This window comes from Phyllobates terribilis, unplaced genomic scaffold, assembly GCF_046119375.1.
Source record: "Phyllobates terribilis strain yellow unplaced genomic scaffold, ASM4611937v1 Scaffold_4__5_contigs__length_816908805, whole genome shotgun sequence".
Lineage (NCBI taxonomy): Eukaryota > Metazoa > Chordata > Amphibia > Anura > Dendrobatidae > Phyllobates > Phyllobates terribilis.
In genome coordinates this window covers 36,905,761-36,923,028 of record NW_027362764.1, presented here as the reverse complement: position 1 = coordinate 36,923,028, position 17,268 = coordinate 36,905,761, and positions in this window count along the sequence as shown.

Genomic DNA, 17,268 nt, shown 5'->3' with positions numbered 1-17,268 from the left:
AAGCATTTTCAAACTTCAGCGGAATTCCGAGAACAATGGAAGTGATCTGAAGCATTTTTAAACTTCAGCAGAATTCCGATAACAATGGAAGAGTTCCGAAGCATTTTTAAACTCCAGCGGAATTCCGAGAACAATGGAAGAGTTCCGAAGCATTTTTTAACTTCAGCGGAATTCCGAGAACAATGGAAGAGTTCCGAAGAATTTTTAAACTTCAGCGGAATTCTGAGAAAAATGGAAGAGTTCCGAAGCATTTTTAATCTTCAGTGGAGTTCTGAGAACAATGGAAGAATTCCGAAGCATTTTTAACGTTCATCATAATTCCGAGAATCATGGAAGAGTTCCGAAGGATTTTTAAACGTCAGCGGAATTCCGATAACAATGGAAGAGTTCCGAAGCATTTTTAAACGTAAGAGGAATTCCGAGAACAATGTAAGAGTTCCGAAGCATTTTTAAACTTCAGCAAAATTCCGAGAACAATGGAAGAGTTCCGAAGCATTTTTGAACTTCAGCAGAATTCCGAGAACAATGGAAGAGTTCTGAAGCATTTTTAAACTTCAGCAGAATTCCGAGAACAATAGAAGAGTTCTGAAGCATTTTTAAATTTCAGCGGAATTCCGAGAACAATGGAAGAGATCCGAAGCATTTTTAAACGTCAGCAGAATTCCGAGAACAATGGAAGAGTTCCGAAGAATTTTTAAACTTCAGCGGAATTCCGAGAACATTGGAAGAGTTCCGAAGCATTTTTAATCTTCAGCGGAGTTCTGGGAACAATGGAAGAATTCCGAAGCATTTTTAAGGTTCATAATCATTCCGAGAATCATGGAAGAGTTCCGATGGATTTTTAAACGTCAGCGGAATTCCGATAACAATGGAAGAGTTCCGAAGCATTTTTAAACGTAAGAGGAATTCCGAGAACAATGGAAGAGTTCCGAAGCATTTTTAAACTTCAGCGGAATTCCGAGAACAATGGAAGTGATCTGAAGCATTTTTAAACGTCAGCGGAATTCCAAGAACAATGGAAGAGTTCCGAAGAATTTTTAAACTTCAGCGGAATTCCGAGAATAATGGAAGAGTTCCGAAGCATTTTTAAACTTCAGCAGAATTCCGAGAACAATGGAAGAGTTCCGAAGCATTTTTAAACTTCAGTAGAATTCCGATAACAATGGAAGAGTTCTGAAGCATTTTTAAACTCCAGCGGAATTCCGAGAACAATGGAAGAGTTCCGAAGCATTTTTTAACTTCAGCGGAATTCCGAGAACAATGGAAGAGTTCCGAAGAATTTTTAAACTTCAGCGGAATTCGGAGAAAAATGGAAGAGTTCCGAAGCATTTTTAATCTTCAGCGGAGTTCTGAGAACAATGGAAGAATTCCGAAGCATTTTTAACGTTCATCATAATTCCGAGAATCATGGAAGAGTTCCGAAGGATTTTTAAACGTCAGCGGAATTCCGATAACAATGGAAGAGTTCCGAAGCATTTTTAAACGTAAGAGGAATTCCGAGAACAATGGAAGAGTTCCGAAGCATTTTTAAACTTCAGCAAAATTCCGAGAACACTGGAAGAGTTCCGAAGCATTTTTGAACTTCAGCAGAATTCCGAGAAGAATGGAAGAGTTCTGAAGCATTTTTAAACTTCAGTAGTATTCCGAGAACAATGGAAGAGTTCCAAAGCATTTTTAAACTCCAGCGGAATTCCGAGAACAATGGAAGAGTTCCGAAGCATTTTTAAACTTCAGCGGAATTCCGAGAACAATGGAATAGTTCCGAAGCATTTTTAAACTTTAGCGGAATTCTTAGAACAATGGAAGAGTTCCGAAGGATTTTTAAACTTCAGCGGAATTCCGAGAATAATGGAAGAGTTCCGAAGCATTTTTAAACTTCAGAAGAATTCCGAGAGCAATGGAAGAGATCCGAAGCATTTTTAAACATCAGCAGAATTACGAGAACAATGGAAGAGTTCCGAAGAATTTTTAAATTTCAGCGGAATTCCGAGAACAATGGAAGAGTTCCAAAGCATTTTTAAACTTCAGCGGAATTCTGAGAACAATGGAAGAATTCCGAAGCATTTTTAATGTTCATCATAATTCCGAGAATCATGGAAGAGTTCCAAAGCATTTTTAAACTTCAGCAGAATTCCGAGAACAATGGAAGAGTTCCGAATAATTTTTAAACTTCAGCGGAATTCCAAGAACAATGGAAGAGTTCTGAAGCATTTTTAAACTTCAGCGGAATTCCGAGAACAATGGAAGAGTTCTGAAGCATTTTTAAGCTTCAGCAGAATTCTGAGAACAATGGAGGAATTCCGAAGCATTTTTAAACTTCAGCAGAATTCCGAGAACCATGAAAGAGATCCGAAGAATTTTAAACTTCAGCAGAATTCCGAGAACAATGGAAGAGTTCCGAATCATTTTTAAACTTCAATGGAATTCCGAGAACAATGGAAGAGTTCTGAAGCATTTTTAAACTTCAGCAGAATTCCGAGAACAATAGAAGAGTTCTGAAGCATTTTTAAATTTCAGCGGAATTCCGAGAACAATGTAAGAGATCCAAAGCATTTTTAAACGTCAGCGGAATTCCGATAACAATGGAAGGGTTCCGAAGCATTTTTAAACGTAAGAGGAATTCTGAGAACAATGGAAGAATTCCGAAGCATTTTTAAACTTCAGCAAAATTCCGAGAACAATGGAAGAGTTCTGAAGCATTTTTAAACTTCGGCAGAATTCCGAGAACAATGGAAGAGTTCTGAAGCATTTTTAAACTTCAGCGGATTTCCGAGAACAATGGAAGAGATAAGAAGCATTTTTAAACTACAGTAGAATTCGGAGAACAATGGAAGAGTTCCGAAGCATTTTTAAACGTAAGAGGAATTCCGAGAACAAAGGAACAGTTCCGAAGCATTTTTAAACTTCAGCGGAATTCCGAGAACAATGGAAGAGATCTGAAGCATTTTTAAACGTCAGCGGAATTCCAAGAACAATGGAAGAGTTCCGAAGAATTATTTAAGTTCAGCGGAATTCCGAGAACAATGGAAGAGTTCCGAAGCATTTTTAAACTTCAGCAGAATTCCGAGAACAATGGAAGAGTTCCGAAGCATTTTTAAACTTCAGCAGAATTCCGATAACAATGGAAGAGTTCCGAAGCATTTTTAAACTTCAGCAGTATTCCTAGAACAATGGAAGAGTTCCGAAGCATTTTTAAACTCCAGCAGAATTCCGAGAACAATGGAAGAGTTCCGAAGCATTTTTAAATTCAGCGGAATTACGATAACAATGGAAGAGTTCCGAAGCATTTTTAAACTTTAGCGGAATTCTGAGAACAATGGAAGAGTTCCGAAGCATTTTTAATCTTCAGCGGAGTTCTGAGAAAAATGGAAGAATTCCGAAGCATTTTTAACGTTCATCATAATTCCGAGAATCATGGAAGAGTTCCGAAGGATTTTTAAACGTCAGCGGAATTCCGATAACAATGGAAGAGTTCCGAAGCATTTTTAAACGTAAGAGGAATTCCAAGAACAATGGAGGAGTTCCGAAGCATTTTTAAACTTCAGCGGAATTCCGAGAACAATGGAAGTGATCTGAAGCATTTTTAAACGTCAGCGGAATTCCAAGAACAATGGAAGAGTTCCGAAGAATTTTTAAACTTCAGCGGAATTCCGAGAACAATGGAAGAGTTCCGAAGCATTTTTAAACTTCAGCAGAATTCCGAGAACAATTGAAGAGTTCCGAAGCATTTTTAAACTTCAGCAGCATTCCGATAACAATGGAAGAGTTCCGAAGCATTTTTAAACTCCAGCGGAATTCCGAGAACAATGGAAGAGTTCCGAAGCATTTTTTAACTTCAGCGGAATTCCGAGAACAATGGAAGAGATCCAAAGCATTTTTGAACGTCAGCAGAATTCCGAGAACAATGGAAGAGTTCCGAAGAATTTTTAAACTTCAGCGGAATTCCGAGAAAAATGGAAGAGTTCCGAAGCATTTTTAATCTTCAGCGGAGTTCTGAGAACAATGGAAGAATTCCGAAGCATTTTTAACGTTCATCATAATTCCGAGAATCATGGAAGAGTTCCGAAGGATTTTTAAACGTCAGCGGAATTCCGATAACAATGGAAGAGTTCCGAAGCATTTTTAAACGTAAGAGGAATTCCGAGAACAATGGAAGAGTTCCGAAGCATTTTTAAACTTCAGCAAAATTCCAAGAACAATGGAAGAGTTCCGAAGCATTTTTGAACTTCAGCAGAATTCCGAGAACAATGGAAGCATTTTTAAACTTCAGTGGATTTCCGAGAACAATGGAAGAGATAAGAAGCATTTTTAAATGTCAGCAGAATTCTGACAACAATGGAAGAGTTCCGAAGCATTTTTAAACTTCAGCAGAATTCCGAGAACAATGGAAGAGTTCCGAAGCATTTTTAAACATAAGTGGAATTCCGAGAACAATGAAAGAGTTCCGAAGCATTTTTAAACTTCAGCAGAATTCCGAGAACAATGGAAGAGTTCCAAAGCATTTTTAAACGTCAGCGGAATTCTGAGAACAATGGAAGAGTTCTGAAGCATTTTTAAACGTAAGAGGAATTCCAAGAACAATGGAAGAGTTCCAAAGCATTTTTAAACTTCAGCAGAATTCCGAGAACAATGGAAGAGATCTGAAGCATTTTTAAACGTAAGAGGAATTCCGAGAGCAATAGAAGATTTCCGAAGCATTTTTAAACTTCAGCAGAATTGCGAGAACATTGGAAGAGTTCCGAAGCATTTTTAAACTTCAGAGGCGTTCTGAGAACAATGGAAAAGTTCCGAAGCATTTTTAAACTTCAGCAGAATTCCGAGAACAATCGAAGAGTTCTGAAGCATTTTTAAACTTCAGCAGAATTCTGAGAACAATGTAAGAGTTCCGAAGAATTTTTAATCTTCAGCCTAATTCCGAGAACAATGGAAGAGATCCGAAGCATTTTTAAACTTCAGCAGAATTCCGATAACATTGGAAGAGTTCCGAAGCATTTTTAAGCTTCAGCAGAAATCTGAGAACAATGGAAGAGTTCCGAAGCTTTTTTAAACTCCGGCGGAATTCCGAGAACAATGGAAGAGTTCCAAAGCATTTCTAAACGTCAACGGAATTCCGAGAACAATGGAAGAGTTCCGAAGAATTTTTAAGCGTAAGAGGAATTTTAAGAACAATGGAAGAGTTCCAAAGCATTTTTAAACTTCAGCAGAATTCCGAGAACAAGGGAAGAGTTCCGAAGCATTTTTAAACTTCAGCAGAATTCCGAGAACAATGGAAGAGTTCCGAAGCATTTTTAAACTTCAGCAGAATTCCAATAACAATGGAAGAGTTCCGAAGCAATTTTAAACTTCAGCAGTATTCCGAGAACAATGGAAGAGTTCCAAAGCATTTTTAAACTCCAGCGGAATTCCGAGAACAATGGAAGAGTTCCGAAGCATTTTTAAACTTCAGCGGAATTACGAGAACAATGGAAGAGTTCCGAAGCATTTTTAAACTTTAGCGGAATTCTTAGAAGAATGGAAGAGTTCCGAAGGATTTTTAAACTTCAACGGAATTCCGAGAATAATGGAAGAGTTCCGAAACATTTTTAAACTTCAGCAGAATTCCGAGAGCAATGGAAGAGATCCGAAGCATTTTTAAACTTCGGCAGAATTCCGAGAACAATGGAAGAGTTCTGAAGCATTTTTAAACTTCAGCGGATTTCCGAGAACAATGGAAGATATAAGAAGCATTTTTAAACTTCAGTAGAATTCCGAGAACAATGGAAGAGTTCCGAAGCATTTATAAACGTAAGAGGAATTCCGAGAACAAAGGAAGAGTTCCGAAGCATTTTTAAACTTCAGCGGAATTCCGAGAACAATGGAAGAGATCTGAAGCATTTTTAAACGTCAGCGGAATTCCAAGAACAATGGAAGAGTTCCGAAGAATTTTTTAAGTTCAGCGGAATTCCGAGAACAATGGAAGAGTTCCGAAGCATTTTTAAACTTCAGCAGAATTCCGAGAACAATGGAAGAGTTCCGAAGCATTTTTAAACTTCAGCAGAATTCCGATAACAATGGAAGAGTTCCGAAGCATTTTTAAACTTCAGCAGTATTCCTAGAACAATGGAAGAGTTCCGAAGCATTTTTAAACTCCAGCGCAATTCCGAGAACAATGGAAGAGTTCCGAAGCATTTTTAAATTCAGCGGAATTACGATAACAATGGAAGAGTTCCGAAGCATTTTTAAACTTTAGCGGAATTCTGAGAACAATGGAAGAGTTCCGAAGCATTTTTTAACTTCAGCGGAATTCCGAGAACAATGGAAGAGATCCGAAGCATTTTTAAACATCAGCAGAATTCCGAGAACAATGGAAGAGTTGCGAAGAATTTGTAAACTTCAGCGGAATTCCGAGAACAATGGAAGAGTTCCGAAGCATTTTTAATCTTCAGCGGAGTTCTGAGAACAATGGAAGAATTCCGAAGCATTTTTAATGTTCATCATAATTCCGAGAATCATGGAAGAGTTCCGAAGGATTTTTAAACGTCAGCGGAATTCCGATAACAATGGAAGAGCTCCGAAGCATTTTTAAACGTAAGAGGAATTACGATAACAATGGAAGAGTTCCGAAGCATTTTTAAACTTTAGCGGAATTCTTAGAAGAATGGAAGAGTTCCGAAGGATTTTTAAACTTCAACGGAATTCCGAGAATAATGGAAGAGTTCCGAAACATTTTTAAACTTCAGCAGAATTCCGAGAGCAATGGAAGAGATCCGAAGCATTTTTAAACATCAGCAGAATTCCGAGAACAATGGAAGAGTTCCGAAGAATTTTTAAACTTCAGCGGAATTCCGAGAACAATGGAAGAGTTCCGAAGCATTTTTAAACTTCAGCGGAATTCTGAGAACAATGGAAGAATTCCGAAGAATTTTTAATGTTCATCATAATTCCGAGAATCAAGGAAGAGTTCCAAAGCATTTTTAAACTTCAGCAGAATTCCGAGAACAATGGAAGAGTTCCGAAGCATTTTTAAACTTCAGCAGAATTCCGATAACAATGGAAGAGTTCCGAAGCATTTTTAAACTCCAGCGGAATTCCGAGAACAATGGAAGAGTTCCGAAGCATTTTTAAATTCAGCGGAATTACGATAACAATGGAAGAGTTCCGAAGCATTTTTAAACTTTAGCGGAATTCTGAGAACAATGGAAGAGGTCCGAAGCATTTTTTAACTTCAGCGGAATTCCGAGAACAATGGAAGAGATCCGAAGCATTTTTAAACGTCAGCAGAATTCCGAGAACAATGGAAGAGTTCCGAAGAATTTGTAAACTTCAGCGGAATTCCGAGAACAATGGAAGAGTTCCGAAGCATTTTTAATCTTCAGCGGAGTTCTGAGAACAATGGAAGAATTCCGAAGCATTTTTAACGTTCATCATAATTCCGAGAATCATGGAAGAGTTCCGAAGGATTTTTAAACGTCAGCGGAATTCCGATAACAATGGAAGAGTTCCAAAGCATTTTTAAATGTAAGAGGAATTCCGAGAACAATGGAGGAGTTCCAAAGCATTTTTAAACTTCAGCAGAATTCCGAGAACAATGGAAGTGATCTGAAGCATTTTTAAACGTCAGCGGAATTCCAAGAACAATGGAAGAGTTCCGAAGAATTTTTAAACTTCAGCGGAATTCCGAGAACAATGGAAGAGTTCCGAAGCATTTTTAAACTTCAGCAGAATTCCGAGAACAATTGAAGAGTTCCGAATCATTTTTAAACTTCAGCAGAATTCCGATAACAATGGAAGAGTTCCGAAGCATTTTTAAACTCCAGCGGAATTCCGAGAACAATGGAAGAGTTCCGAAGCATTTTTTAACTTCAGCGGAATTCCGAGAACAATGGAAGAGATCCAAAGCATTTTTGAACGTCAGCAGAATTCCGAGAACAATGGAAGAGTTCCGAAGAATTTTTAAACTTCAGCGGAATTCCGAGAAAAAGGGAAGAGTTCCGAAGCATTTTTAATCTTCAGCGGAGTTCTGAGAACAATGGAAGAATTCCGAAGCATTTTTAACGTTCATCATAATTCCGAGAATCATGGAAGAGTTCCGAAGGATTTTTAAACGTCAGCGGAATTCCGATAACAATGGAAGAGTTCCGAAGCATTTTTAAACGTAAGAGGAATTCCGAGAACAATGGAAGAGTTCCGAAGCATTTTTAAACTTCAGCAGAATTCCGAGAACAATGGAAGAGTTCTGAAACATTTTTAAACTTCAGTGGATTTCCGAGAACAATGGAAGAGATAAGAAGCATTTTTAAACTTTAGCGGAATTCTTAGAAGAATGGAAGAGTTCCGAAGGATTTTTAAACTTCAACGGAATTCCGAGAATAATGGAAGAGTTCCGAAACATTTTTAAACTTCAGCAGAATTCCGAGAGCAATGGAAGAGATCCGAAGCATTTTTAAACTTCGGCAGAATTCCGAGAACAATGGAAGAGTTCTGAAGCATTTTTAAACTTCAGCGGATTTCCGAGAACAATGGAAGAGATAAGAAGCATTTTTAAACTTCAGTAGAATTCCGAGAACAATGGAAGAGTTCCGAAGCATTTTTAAACGTAAGAGGAATTCCGAGAACAAAGGAAGAGTTCCGAAGCATTTTTAAACTTCAGCGGAATTCCGAGAACAATGGAAGAGATCTGAAGCATTTTTAAACGTCAGCGGAATTCCAAGAACAATGGAAGAGTTCCGAAGAATTTTTTAAGTTCAGCGGAATTACGAGAACAATGGAAGAGTTCCGAAGCATTTTTAAACTTCAGCAGAATTCCGAGAACAATGGAAGAGTTCCGAAGCATTTTTAAACTTCAGCAGAATTCCGATAACAATGGAAGAGTTCCGAAGCATTTTTAAACTTCAGCAGTATTCCTAGAACAATGGAAGAGTTCCGAAGCATTTTTAAACTCCAGCGCAATTCCGAGAACAATGGAAGAGTTCCGAAGCATTTTTAAATTCAGCGGAATTACGATAACAATGGAAGAGTTCCGAAGCATTTTTAAACTTTAGCGGAATTCTGAGAACAATGGAAGAGTTCCGAAGCATTTTTTAACTTCAGCAGAATTCCGAGAACAATGGAAGAGATCCGAAGCATTTTTAAATGTCAGCAGAATTCCGAGAACAATGGAAGAGTTCCGAAGAATTTGTAAACTTCAGCGGAATTCCGAGAACAATGGAAGAGTTCCGAAGCATTTTTAATCTTCAGCGGAGTTCTGAGAACAATAGAAGAATTCCGAAGCATTTTTAACGTTCATCATAATTCCGAGAATCATGGAAGAGTTCCGAAGGATTTTTAAACGTCAGCGGAATTCCGATAACAATGGAAGAGTTCCGAAGCATTTTTAAACGTAAGAGGAATTCCGAGAACAATGGAAGTGTTCCGAAGCATTTTTAAACTTCAGCGGAATTCCGAGAACAATGGAAGTGATCTGAAGCATTTTTAAACGTCAGCGGAATTCCAAGAACAATGGAAGAGTTCCGAAGAATTTTTAAACTTCAGCGGAATTCCGAGAACAATGGAAGAGTTCCGAAGCATTTTTAAACTTCAGCAGAATTCTGAGAACAATTGAAGAGTTCCGAAGCATTTTTAAACTTCAGCAGAATTCCGATAACAATGGAAGAGTTCCGAAGCATTTTTAAACTCCAGCGGAATTCCGAGAACAATGGAAGAGTTCCGAAGCATTTTTTAACTTCAGCGGAATTCCGAGAACAATGGAAGAGATCCAAAGCATTTTTGAACGTCAGCAGAATTCCGAGAACAATGGAAGAGTTCCGAAGAATTTTTAAACTTCAGCGGAATTCCGAGAAAAATGGAAGAGTTCCGAAGCATTTTTAATCTTCAGCGGAGTTCTGAGAACAATGGAAGAATTCCGAAGCATTTTTAACGTTCATCATAATTCCGAGAATCATGGAAGAGTTCCGAAGGATTTTTAAACTTCAGCAGAATTCCGAGAACAAGGGAAGAGTTCCGAAGCATTTTTAAACTTCAGCAGAATTCCGAGAACAATGGAAGAGTTCCGAAGCATTTTTAAACTTCAGCAGAATTCCGATAACAATGGAAGAGTTCCGAAGCAATTTTAAACTTCAGCAGTATTCCGAGAACAATGGAAGAGTTCCAAAGCATTTTTAAACTCCAACGGAATTCCGAGAACAATGGAAGAGTTCCGAAGCATTTTTAAACTTCAGTGGAATTACGAGAACAATGGAAGAGTTCCGAAGCATTTTTAAACTTTAGCGGAATTCTTAGAAGAATGGAAGAGTTCCGAAGGATTTTTAAACTTCAACGGAATTCCGAGAATAATGGAAGAGTTCCGAAACATTTTTAAACTTCAGCAGAATTCCGAGAGCAATGGAAGAGATCCGAAGCATTTTTAAACATCAGCAGAATTCCGAGAACAATGGAAGAGTTCCGAAGAATTTTTAAACTTCAGCGGAATTCCGAGAACAATGGAAGAGTTCCGAAGCATTTTTAAACTTCAGCGGAATTCTGAGAACAATGGAAGAATTCCGAAGCATTTTTAATGTTCATCATAATTCCGAGAATCATGGAAGAGTTCCAAAGCATTTTTAAACTTCAGCAGAATTCCGAGAACAATGGAAGAGTTCCGAATCATTTTTAAACTTCAGCGGAATTCCAAGAACAATGGAAGAGTTCTGAAGCATTTTTAAACTTCAGCGGAATTCCGAGAACAATGGAAGAGTTCTGAAGCATTTTTAAACTTCAGCGGAATTCTGAGAACAATGGAAGAATTCTGAAGCATTTTTAAACTTCAGCAAAATTCCGAGAACCATGAAAGAGATCCGAAGCATTTTTAAACTTCAGCAGAATTCCGAGAACAATGGAAGAGTTCCGAATCATTTTTAAACTTCAACGTAATTCCGAGAACAATGGAAGAGTTCTGAAGCATTTTTAAACTTCAGCAGAATTCCGAGAACAATAGAAGAGTTCCGAAGCATTTTTAAACTTCAGCAGAATTCCGAGAACAATGGAAGAGTTCCGAAGCATTTTTAAACTTCAGCAGAATTCCGATAACATTGGAAGAGTTCCGAAGCATTTTTAAGCTTCAGCAGAAATCTGAGAACAATGGAAGAGTTCCAAAGCTTTTTTAAACTCCGGCGAAATTCCGAGAACAATGGAAGAGTTCCGAAGCATTTTTAAACTTCAGAGGCGTTCCGAGAACAATGGAAAAGTTCCGAAGCATTTTTAAACTTCAGCAGAATTCCGAGAACAATCGAAGAGTTCTGAAGCATTTTTAAACTTCAGCAGAATTCTGAGAACAATTGAAGAGTTCCGAAGAATTTTTAATCTTCAGCCTAATTCCGAGAACAATGGAAGAGATCCGAAGCATTTTTAAACTTCAGCAGAATTCCGATAACATTGGAAGAGTTCCGAAGCATTTTTAAGCTTCAGCAGAAATCTGAGAACAATGGAAGAGTTCCGAAGCTTTTTTAAACTCCGGCGGAATTCCGAGAACAATGGAAGAGTTCCGAAGCATTTTTAAACGTCAACGGAATTCCGAGAACAATGGAAGAGTTCCGAAGAATTTTTAAGCGTAAGAGGAATTCTAAGAACAATGGAAGAGTTCCGAAGCATTTTTAAACTTCAGCAGAATTCCGAGAACAAGGGAAGAGTTCCGAAGCATTTTTAAACTTCAGCAGAATTCCGAGAACAATGGAAGAGTTCCGAAGCATTTTTAAACTTCAGCAGAATTCCGATAACAATGGAAGAGTTCCGAAGCAATTTTAAACTTCAGCAGTATTCCGAGAACAATGGAAGAGTTCCAAAGCATTTTTAAACTCCAGCGGAATTCCGAGAACAATGGAAGAGTTCAGAAGCATTTTTAAACTTCAGCGGAATTACGAGAACAATGGAAGAGTTCCGAAGCATTTTTAAACTTTAGCGGAATTCTTAGAAGAATGGAAGAGTTCCGAAGGATTTTTAAACTTCAACGGAATTCCGAGAATAATGGAAGAGTTCCGAAACATTTTTAAACTTCAGCAGAATTCTGAGAGCAATGGAAGAGATCCGAAGCATTTTCAAACATCAGCAGAATTCCGAGAACAATGGAAGAGTTCCGAAGAATTTTTAAACTTCAACGGAATTCCGAGAACAATGGAAGAGTTCCGAAGCATTTTTAAACTTCAGCGGAATTCTGAGAACAATGGAAGAGTTCCGAAGCAATTTTAAACTTCAGCAGTATTCCGAGAACAATGGAAGAGTTCCAAAGCATTTTTAAACTCCAACGGAATTCCGAGAACAATGGAAGAGTTCCGAAGCATTTTTAAACTTCAGCGGAATTACGAGAACAATGGAAGAGTTCCGAAGCATTTTTAAACTTTAGCGGAATTCTTAGAAGAATGGAAGAGTTCCGAAGGATTTTTAAACTTCAACGGAATTCCGAGAATAATGGAAGAGTTCCGAAACATTTTTAAACTTCAGCAGAATTCCGAGAGCAATGGAAGAGATCCGAAGCATTTTTAAACATCAGCAGAATTCCGAGAACAATGGAAGAGTTCCGAAGAATTTTTAAACTTCAGCGGAATTCCGAGAACAATGGAAGAGTTCCGAAGCATTTTTAAACTTCAGCGGAATTCTGAGAACAATGGAAGAATTCCGAAGCATTTTTAATGTTCATCATAATTCCGAGAATCATGGAAGAGTTCCAAAGCATTTTTAAACTTCAGCAGAATTCCGAGAACAATGGAAGAGTTCCGAATCATTTTTAAACTTCAGCGGAATTCCAAGAACAATGGAAGAGTTCTGAAGCATTTTTAAACTTCAGCGGAATTCCGAGAACAATGGAAGAGTTCTGAAGCATTTTTAAACTTCAGCGGAATTCTGAGAACAATGGAAGAATTCTGAAGCATTTTTAAACTTCAGCAGAATTCCGAGAACCATGAAAGAGATCCGAAGCATTTTTAAACTTCAGCAGAATTCCGAGAACAATGGAAGAGTTCCGAATCATTTTTAAACTTCAACGGAATTCCGAGAACAATGGAAGAGTTCTGAAGCATTTTTAAACTTCAGCAGAATTCCGAGAACAATAGAAGAGTTCCGAAGCATTTTTAAACTTCAGCAGAATTCCGAGAACAATGGAAGAGTTCCGAAGCATTTTTAAACTTCAGCAGAATTCCGATAACATTGGAAGAGTTCCGAAGCATTTTTAAGCTTCAGCAGAAATCTGAGAACAATGGAAGAGTTCCAAAGCTTTTTTAAACTCCGGCGGAATTCCGAGAACAATGGAAGAGTTCCGAAGCATTTTTAAACTTCAGAGGCGTTCCGAGAACAATGGAAAAGTTCCGAAGCATTTTTAAACTTCAGCAGAATTCCGAGAACAATCGAAGAGTTCTGAAGCATTTTTAAACTTCAGCAGAATTCTGAGAACAATGGAAGAGTTCCGAAGAATTTTTAATCTTCAGCCTAATTCCGAGAACAATGGAAGAGAGCCGAAGCATTTTTAAACTTCAGCAGAATTCCGATAACATTGGAAGAGTTCCGAAGCATTTTTAAGCTTCAGCAGAAATCTGAGAACAATGGAAGAGTTCCGAAGCTTTTTTAAACTCCGGCGGAATTCCGAGAACAATGGAAGAGTTCCGAAGCATTTTTAAACGTCAACGGAATTCCGAGAACAATGGAAGAGTTCCGAAGAATTTTTAAGCGTAAGAGGAATTCTAAGAACAATGGAAGAGTTCCGAAGCATTTTTAAACTTCAGCAGAATTCCGAGAACAAGGGAAGAGTTCCGAAGCATTTTTAAACTTCAGCAGAATTCCGAGAACAATGGAAGAGTTCCGAAGCATTTTTAAACTTCAGCAGAATTCCGATAACAATGGAAGAGTTCCGAAGCAATTTTAAACTTCAGCAGTATTCCGAGAACAATGGAAGAGTTCCAAAGCATTTTTAAACTCCAGCGGAATTCCGAGAACAATGGAAGAGTTCAGAAGCATTTTTAAACTTCAGCGGAATTACGAGAACAATGGAAGAGTTCCGAAGCATTTTTAAACTTTAGCGGAATTCTTAGAAGAATGGAAGAGTTCCGAAGGATTTTTAAACTTCAACGGAATTCCGAGAATAATGGAAGAGTTCCGAAACATTTTTAAACTTCAGCAGAATTCTGAGAGCAATGGAAGAGATCCGAAGCATTTTCAAACATCAGCAGAATTCCGAGAACAATGGAAGAGTTCCGAAGAATTTTTAAACTTCAACGGAATTCCGAGAACAATGGAAGAGTTCCGAAGCATTTTTAAACTTCAGCGGAATTCTGAGAACAATGGAAGAATTCCGAAGCATTTTTAATGTTCATCATAATTCCGAGAATCATGGAAGAGTTCCAAAGCATTTTTAAACTTCAGCAGAATTCCGAGAACAATGGAAGAGTTCCGAATCATTTTTAAACTTCAGCGGAATTCCAAGAACAATGGAAGAGTTCTGAAGCATTTTTAAACTTCAGCGGGATTCCGAAAACAATGGAAGAGTTCTGAAGCCTTTTTAAACTTCAGCGGAATTCTGAGAACAATGGAAGAATTCCGAAGCATTTTTAAACTTCAGCAGAATTCCGAGAACCATGGAAGAGTTCCGAAGCATTTTTAAACTTCAGCAGAATTCCGATAACATTGGAAGAGTTCCGAAGCATTTTTAAGCTTCAGCAGAAATCTGAGAACAATGGAAGAGTTCCGAAGCTTTTTTAAACTCCGGCGGAATTCCGAGAACAATGGAAGAGTTCCGAAGCATTTTTAAACGTCAACGGAATTGCGAGAACAATGGAAGAGTTCCGAAGAATTTTTAAGCGTAAGAGGAATTCAAAGAACAATGGAAGAGTTCCGAAGCATTTTTAAACTTCAGCAGAATTCCGAGAACAATGGAAGAGTTGCGAAGCATTTTTAAACTTCAGCAGAATTCCGATAACAATGGAAGAGTTCCGAAGCAATTTTAAACTTCAACAGTATTCCGAGAACAATGGAAGAGTTCCGAAGCATTTTTAAACTCCAGCGGAATTCTGAGAACAATGGAAGAGTTCCGAAGCATTTTTAAACTTCAGCGGAATTCCGAGAACAATGGAAGAGTTCCGAAGCATTTTTAAACTTTAGTGGAATTCTTAGAACAATGGAACAGTTCCGAAGGATTTTTAAACTTCAACGGAATTCCGAGAATAATGGAAGAGTTCCGAAGCATTTTTAAACTTCAGCAGAATTCTGAGAGCAATGGAAGAGATCCGAAGCATTTTTAAACATCAGCAGAATTCCGAGAACAATGGAAGAGTTCCGAAGAATTTTTAAACTTCAGCGGAATTCCGAGAACAATGGAAGAGTTCCGAAGCATTTTTAAACTTCAGCAGAATTCTGAGAACAATGGAAGAATTCCGAAGCACTTTTAATGTTCATCATAATTCCGAGAATCATGGAAGAGTTCCAAAGCATTTTTAAACTTCAGCAGAATTCCGAGAACAATGGAAGAGTTCCGAATCATTTTTAAACTTCAGCGGAATTCCAAGACCAAAGGAAGAGTTCTGAAGCATTTTTAAACTTCAGCGGAATTCCGAGAACAATGGAAGAGTTCTGAAGCATTTTTAAACTTCAGCGGAATTCTGAGAACAATGGAAGAATTCTGAAGCATTTTTAAACTTCAGCAGAATTCCGAGAACCAAGAAAGAGATCCGAAGCATTTTTAAACTTCAGCAGAATTCCGAGAACTATGGAAGAGTTCCGAATCATTTTTAAACTTCAACGGAATTCCGAGAACAATGGAAGAGTTCTGAAGCATTTTTAAACTTCAGCAAAATTCCGAGAACAATAGAAGAGTTCTGAAGCATTTTTAAACTTCAGCGGAATTCCGAGAACAATGGAAGAGATCCAAAGCATTTTTAAACGTCAGCAGAATTCCGATAACAATGGAAGAGTTCCGAAGCATTTTTAAATGTAAGAGGAATTCTGAGAACAATGGAAGAGTTCCGAAGCATTTTTAAACTTAAAAGGTGTTCCGAGAACAATGGAAAAGTTCCGAAGCATTTTTAAACTTCAGCAGAATTCCGAGAACAATCGAAGAGTTCTGAAGCATTTTTAAACTTCAGCAGAATTCTGAGAACAACGTAAGAGTTCCGAAGAATTTTTAATCTTCAGCCTAATTCCGAGAACAATGGAAGAGATCCGAAGCATTTTTAAACTTCAGCAGAATTCCGATAACATTGGAAGAGTTCCGAAGCATTTTTAAGCTTCAGCAGAAATCTGAGAACAATGGAAGAGTTCCGAAGCTTTTTTAAACTCCGGCGGAATTCCGAGAACAATGGAAGAGTTCCGAAGCATTTTTAAACGTCAACGGAATTCCGAGAACAATGGAAGAGTTCCGAAGAATTTTTAAGCGTAAGAGGAATTCTAAGAACAATGGAAGAGTTCCGAAGCATTTTTAAACTTCAGCAGAATTCCGAGAACAAGGGAAGAGTTCCGAAGCATTTTTAAACTTCAGCAGAATTCCGAGAACAATGGAAGAGTTCCGAAGCATTTTTAAACTTCAGCAGAATTCCGATAACAATGGAAGAGTTCCGAAGCAATTTTAAACTTCAGCAGTATTCCGAGAACAATGGAAGAGTTCCAAAGCATTTTTAAACTCCAGCGGAATTCCGAGAACAATGGAAGAGTTCAGAAGCATTTTTAAACTTCAGCGGAATTACGAGAACAATGGAAGAGTTCCGAAGCATTTTTAAACTTTAGCGGAATTCTTAGAAGAATGGAAGAGTTCCGAAGGATTTTTAAACTTCAATGGAATTCCGAGAATAATGGAAGAGTTCCGAAACATTTTTAAACTTCAGCAGAATTCTGAGAGCAATGGAAGAGATCCGAAGCATTTTCAAACATCAGCAGAATTCCGAGAACAATGGAAGAGTTCCGAAGAATTTTTAAACTTCAACGGAATTCCGAGAACAATGGAAGAGTTCCGAAGCATTTTTAAACTTCAGCGGAATTCTGAGAACAATGGAAGAATTCCGAAGCATTTTTAATGTTCATCATAATTCCGAGAATCATGGAAGAGTTCCAAAGCATTTTTAAACTTCAGCAGAATTCCGAGAACAATGGAAGAGTTCCGAATCATTTTTAAACTTCAGCGGAATTCCAAGAACAATGGAAGAGTTCTGAAGCATTTTTAAACTTCAGCGGGATTCCGAAAACAATGGAAGAGTTCTGAAGCCTTTTTAAACTTCAGCGGAATTCTGAGAACAATGGAAGAATTCCGAAGCATTTTTAAACTTCAGCAGAATTCCGAGAACC